Genomic DNA, 6,904 nt, shown 5'->3' with positions numbered 1-6,904 from the left:
GTCGTGTTGGATATAGGTGCCCTACAGGCAATAATTGTATATTGTAACAGGACCTATATAAATATAACATTCTTGTTTAAAATAATAGTATGTTATTTTGGTCAAATTTATCTAGTATTTTCATACAGATAAAGTCTTTAGAATAATACTAGACTATCAGACATTTCGGATATGATCGTAATGAAGAGATCTGATTTGTCGCTAACGTATATTCTAAAATATTCCTAGTCGATGAAGTGTTGAAATATGACATCATCACTTTGGAAAGACTAGTGTATACTCTATTTCTCCTTTGGTAGGATGATGATCCATCTCTTGGATCATTGATATGAGACATCAAGATATAGTATACAGGTGACTCATTAGTGAATGAGTTGACTGAATGACTCACTGAGAACATCTAGTTGGTAAATATACTTAACTGTCAAATAGAAGTTCTCAAGTGATATAGTACATAGTAGTTTCTTGACCTGAGGTATGAGTGCAATATCTTACATGTCAGTATAGGTGTACTTAGACTTTCACCTAACCACAGTTCTCATTGAGTTGTGCATAACGGTTCTTGTTGGGTGCATCCTGAGACATAAGTAGATATTGAGATGCTAAGATGAGATTCTTCTCTCCCAGTTTAAGGGGTTGATGTCATAAGATTGTTTGATATAACTATAACCTAAAAATCCTTGGCCGAGTTAAATAAGATAAACTGAGTGTCAGTTTGATCTTATAGGTTATGAGTTTAATATCAACAAACACTAATTGAGCAATTAGGGTTTGACAGTTTTCCAAACCCTAGTCGTAATAGTTTGACATGGTTTGACGAAGAGACCGGACTGTACGGTATTATCACTAAGTGGTCCTGATAAAATTGTGTAAGCATCTTGTAGACATTTATCACAACTTATACCCGGGTAGTCTTTATGTGTACCTAGCACATCTGTTGTACTTGTGGATATCATCCACTATCGAGTTCTTAAGTTGGGCCCTAGAGTCACACCAAGCGCGTACTTAAATCATATGAAATATAAATTTATAGAGTAATACGTATGATTGATACGCATATATGATTTTCACCGGATACACATAAACGGTTATGCATATCGGTAAAATCAGAATGCTATGTGCTTAGAAAATAAATTTCAGTATTTTTCCTATAAAATTAACTTTTAGTCAACTAGTTGACTTTTTGGTCAATGGTTGACTTTTGATCAACTCATTACTTTTTTGGTCATATGATGTCTTATTAATCAATGATTGGAAAATTACGAAATACCATATTTATGAAATAATGTATTGATGTCGTATTTTCATTTATGAAATAAGCACTTCATTATACCATGATTAATGAGTTATGAGATGAGTCATTAAGATGGTATGGTTTGGGAACATGGTTTTAGCACATAGTTTTGATTCTTTATGATTCATTGCATGACTCATGAGATGAGTCATTACATGACTCATGAGAGAATCATTGTTTTGATGACTCATGGTGTGACTCATAGGATGAGTCATTCATGTCATAACATATTCTTCCTTTATAAATATGAGCTCTCTTTCTTCTTTCATGGTTAATGGAAAAATAAAATAAATGGTTTATTCATAGTTGCTTTCCATAAAAGAAAAGAAGAGAGATCTACCTCTTACTAAACTTTTGCAGTCTTAAAGTAAGAGGAAGTAGTAGGATTTTAAAATATCCGGGGTGGATATCTTGCCTTGTGTCTCAAAAAGACTCCGATTTTATCAAGCCCACTTGAAGACTTGGGGATCCACTACGAGGAGATTTTTTACTACAAAGAGCAAGAGCTAGGGGTTATTCGAACTTCCATCAAATCACGCTTCGAAAGTATGACTTTCTAACTCTTATATGCTCTCTTTAATATAGGGATTATGTTAGATTTAATTAGGATGGTCCTATTATGTATTTCATGCTCTCTACATGCTTAGCATAATTATACATACAGTATTCCGCTGCGTATTTTGCATGTATTTAGCACGAATTTCCAACATGGTATCAGAGCCATGGTTCCATCTAATTGAATCTTTACATGCATATCTAACTCATAGAGGACTTTGTTCTTGCTTCTAATTACTAGTTTAATTAAAAGATGTTTGTTAATTAATACAAGGTGTTTTGTAATTAGTTATACTAGTTGTTGATTCAAAAATATTATTTTTGGTTCATAAGTTTTTAAGAGTAAAAACACTTGTATAAATTACAAAACACTTATTTACAACTAATGTAGTTGTATGTTAGAAGCATGATTGTCCTATTTGAGTTAGGATAATCCTTATGTTATCTAGTTTTCCAATTTATTGCATAACTAGATAGATGCATATTTCTTAAATTTGATTAAGTTATATGTTTTATATCATCTTGCATGGATGTTATGTTTATGGATGGTAGTGGACAACGATTCTCTTGTATTTATTGTATTGATGTAATATAGCTACAAATGTAATATTATTTTTAACCTCTTCTCTCCCCGAGCATGGGCTACGCCTACTGGTTTAGGTACTTGCTCACCGATCATGGGCTACGCCTACGGGTATAGACCCTTGTTCGGGTGTGAGGGGGTATGGTTGTTTAGTTTAGTTATTTCATTTATGACTTTTATTTTATATTCAATGCAATATTATTACTCATCCTACGAGATGGTTTTTCCATTATAAATTGGGCTTGCACATCCTATGTATATGTGATTATAATAATACATGATTTGTAAGGGATCTAGCACTGCAAGGAGTTGCAAATTGCTTGTCAAAATGTAATATTATTGTAGTTACATTTTATTCCTTTAGTTGTCCACTACCATTCCATATTTCTTTTTACATATGTTGATATGTTGGTTGTGCCCCAATTGTAGATGTCAATACAATTGGGTGTTTTATTCTGTAAAGTTTATATCTTTATCTCACTAGAGAAATAGTTTTTATTGTAAAAACTTATTTTTAAACTTTGTAAGACATGACAATAAGAGTTTATTGACCATAGAGTGGTGAGACCGACATTAACATAGCGTTAGTGTGAAAGATAAATAAACTTAAAGTAGTTAAAAAATGTATTTAGAATGAAGTTTTAACTAGTGTCAAGGAAAGTAATTATGAGATATAGCTCATGGGATGATGCCCAACTTAAGATTAGGGGTGATGCCCAATCTTTCGTGCTATAGTCTTAAAGAATGATGGTTACTTAATTAAGGTCTGATGAATATTCCCGGTGAATAGCTCGGAACCCTCCCACCAATCTTACGCTTACCTGGTTAGTTTAATTATTGCAAGTATAAATATGGAGCATCTTTTAACTATATCAAGTTTGATTACGGTAAAAGATTTGTGAAATCATCTGTAGCCCTCCATCATTTCAGTTGAATACTATTAACCTTGTAAATACTATGTTTGTTGGCATACGTCAAGGCATAACTATTCTATGGCTAAGTAGTATTCATCTGTATATTAGATATAAGGATAGCTTAAGTTGGTTATGCGACTTTGTTGGCATACGTCAAGAGTTTGTATAAGTTAAATTTAAGCCAGTCAAGAAATGATGGGTCTAAACATGACTAGCATTTTGTGATTTGTTGGCATACGTCAAGGTCATAAAAGACTAGGGGTAAAATCATATCAGGAATTACAAGAGTGTAAAAGACAAAAGTTGTCTACCAATTATTGAGTGTATCAATTTGTTAGCATACGTTAAGGTTGATGTATTCAATGATAATTGGATCTTGATCCCACTTGAAAACAAGGGGTTATTTTTTGGTCACCTCTTATAAGGTTTCGAGGGACTCGAAAAATAGTGGGAGGCATAACTTAGATAAAAATGATCCAAATCTATTTTATGTATTAAACATCTACTAAAATATTTTTTTCCTCTCTCTTTCAGACCATTATGTCTGGCTTAAAAATCATATCAGAACAGAACAAGTTAACCGATTCTAATTACATAGACTGGTTGAGAAATGTTAAGAGTATATATCCAGAATTCTTAGCCTCACTCGTCAAGAAGAAGCAAGATGTTGCTTCATCTTCAGATGTGTTTGTTACTCAGAATTATTTTTCTATAAATCCTACATCTTGGGTATTAGATACCGGATCAGGATCTCACATCTATAATTTGTTACAGGGGTTAAGAAGTTATAGGAAACTTGGAGCTAGAGAGATGACCCTACAAGTTGGTAATGGTGCAATAGTTGCTGCACTTGCAGTAGGGGACTTTCATCTAGTTTTGCCAAATAGAAACGTTTTGATTTTGAAAAGCTGTTATTTCGTACCAACTATGATGTGTAATATAATATCTATATCTTTATTAGATAAAGATGGATATATATTCAAGTTGGAGAATAATGTTATGAATATCATATTTAATCAAAAGTTGATTGCTTATGGAACATTGTGTAATGGCATCTATATTCTTAATCAAAATATAATTCTGAATACTCATCACACTAATAAAACAAAGCATTCGGTTATGAACGATGCTTTCTTATGGTATTGTAGACTTGGTCATATTAAAAAAGAAAGACTTGGCGAGCTACATAAGCATGGATATTTAGATCCATTTTACTTTGAGTCTTATGATACTTGCAAGTCTTGTCTTAAAGGTAAAATAACCAAGACTCCATTTACGGAGACTGGAGCAAGAGTTACAGAACTCTTAGGACTGATACATAGTGATGTATGTGGTCCTATGTCTACTATGGCTAGAGGTGGCTACTCCTACTTTATTACTTTTACTGATGATTTTTCAAGATTTGGACATGTGTTTTTGATGAAACACAAGTCTGAAGCATTTGAGAAATTTATCGAGTATAAAAATGAAGTAGAGAACCAAACGAGCAAGAAAGTTAAAATTCTTCAATCGGATCGAGGAGGTGAATACGAATACTTAAGCTCGGAATTCTTGGGTTTTTTAAAAGAGAATGGGATTCTCTCTCAGGTTACTCCACCCTTTACACCACAGTATAATGGCGTATCAGAAAGAAGGAATCGTACCCTATTGGATATGGTACGTTCTATGATGAGTAACGCTGAGTTCCCTTTTTTATTCTGGGGGTATGCGTTGAAAACAGCAACACACTGAATAGGATTCCAACTAAAGCGGTGCCTAAACCTCCATATGAGATATGGAGTGCGAAGAAACCACATCTTAATTATATTAAGATTTGGGGATGTCATGCTTATGTAAAAAAGCAAGATCCCAAAAAGTTAGAGGCACGCTCAGTATTGTGTAAATTTATAGGATATCCAAAGAATTCTACCGGATATCAATTTTACCACATCGATGAACAAAAGATAATTGTTTCTCGGTTTTCTACCTACTTAGAGAAGGAATTTCTTGAAAAAGAAATTAGTGGGAGCATGGTAGAACTGAAAGAAATTTCAGAGATACAAATTAATACTGATAATTTAGTAGAACCAGCAAATTTAGTTATACTAGAAGAATCTCAACCACTCCGCAGATATCCAAGGCGATCTCATGCATCTAAGAGACAATATGATTTTCTCGTTGGAGGTAGCATGTTAGATCACGTCATAGATGATGACGAACCTTTTAGTTATCAGCAAGCATCTCAGAGTAGGGACTCTGTTGCTTGGCATGATGCAATGAAATCCGAAATAGACTCTATGTACGCCAACAAAGTATGTATCTTAGACAATGCTCCTAAAGGGGTGATACACATAGGTTGCAAATGGTTGTTTAAGAAAAAGATGGGCGTAGACGGGAAAGTAGAGACTTTTTAAGCTAGATTGGTAGCTAAAGGTTTTCGTCAAAGACCTGGTTTGGACTATGATGAAACCTTTTCTCCAGTGGCTATGCTAAAGTCTATTCGGATCCTACTTGCTATAGCTACTCACTATGACTACGAGATCTGACAAATGGATGTCAAAACTGTATTTCTAAATGGTGATTTAGAAGAGTGTATATATATGTCTCAACCAGAGGGGTTTGTAGTCAGTGGGAGCAGTGGAAAAGCATGTAGGTTGCTTAAAGCCATTTATGGACTGAAGCAAGCATCGCGGAGATGGAACATCTGTTTTGAGGATGCTATCAAAGAGTTTGGTTTCATTAAAAATCCAGATGAACCATGTGTGTATAAAAGGATAATTGGGAGTATAGTATCGTTTGTAGATGATATATTCTTAATCAGTAATGACATACCGTCATTACAAGCGGTAAAAATTTGGCTATCAAAAAGATTTTCCATGAAAGATTTGGGTAAAGCATCCTGTATACTGGGTATTCAGATTTATAAAGATAGATCTAAAAGGATATTAGGATTATCTCAATCTAGATACATTGGCAAAATGCTAAAAAGATTTAGCATGGAAAATTCTAAGAAAGGTTTCATACCTGCATCTCCTGGAATCTCTCTCTCTCTAAAGAAAGGTTTCATACCTGCATCTCCTGGAATCTCTCTCTCTCTAAAAAGATGTCTCCCTAGACTGATGAAGAGAGAAAACGCATGAGTCTAATTCCTTATGCCTCGGCAGTAGGATCGATCATGTATGCCATGTTATGTACTAGACCGGATATCGCTTATTCACTCGGTTTGGTAAGTAGATACCAATCTAATCAGGAGAAGAGCACTGTAAAGCGGTCAAAAATATACTTAAGTACCTGAAAAGGACTAAAGAGTTATTTTTGATATATGGTAAAAGTGGCCTCCAAATGGAGGCTTTTTCAGACTAGCTTTTAGAGCGATATTAAGAATAGTAAATCTGTTTCTGGATATGTTTTTACCCTTAATAGAGGGACTGTCAGTTAGAAAAGTTCCAAGCAGGACACAGTCATAGACTCTACTATGGAAGCCAAATACATTGAGGCAAATGATGCAGCCAAAGAAGCTATCTGGATGAGGAAGTTTCTTTCAGAGCTGGAAGTTGTTCCCACCATTAAAGATCCAGT

Source organism: Asparagus officinalis, chromosome 8 (assembly GCF_001876935.1).
Source record: "Asparagus officinalis chromosome 8, Aspof.V1, whole genome shotgun sequence".
NCBI lineage: Eukaryota > Viridiplantae > Streptophyta > Magnoliopsida > Asparagales > Asparagaceae > Asparagus > Asparagus officinalis.
Note: the sequence above shows the minus strand (reverse complement) of the source record.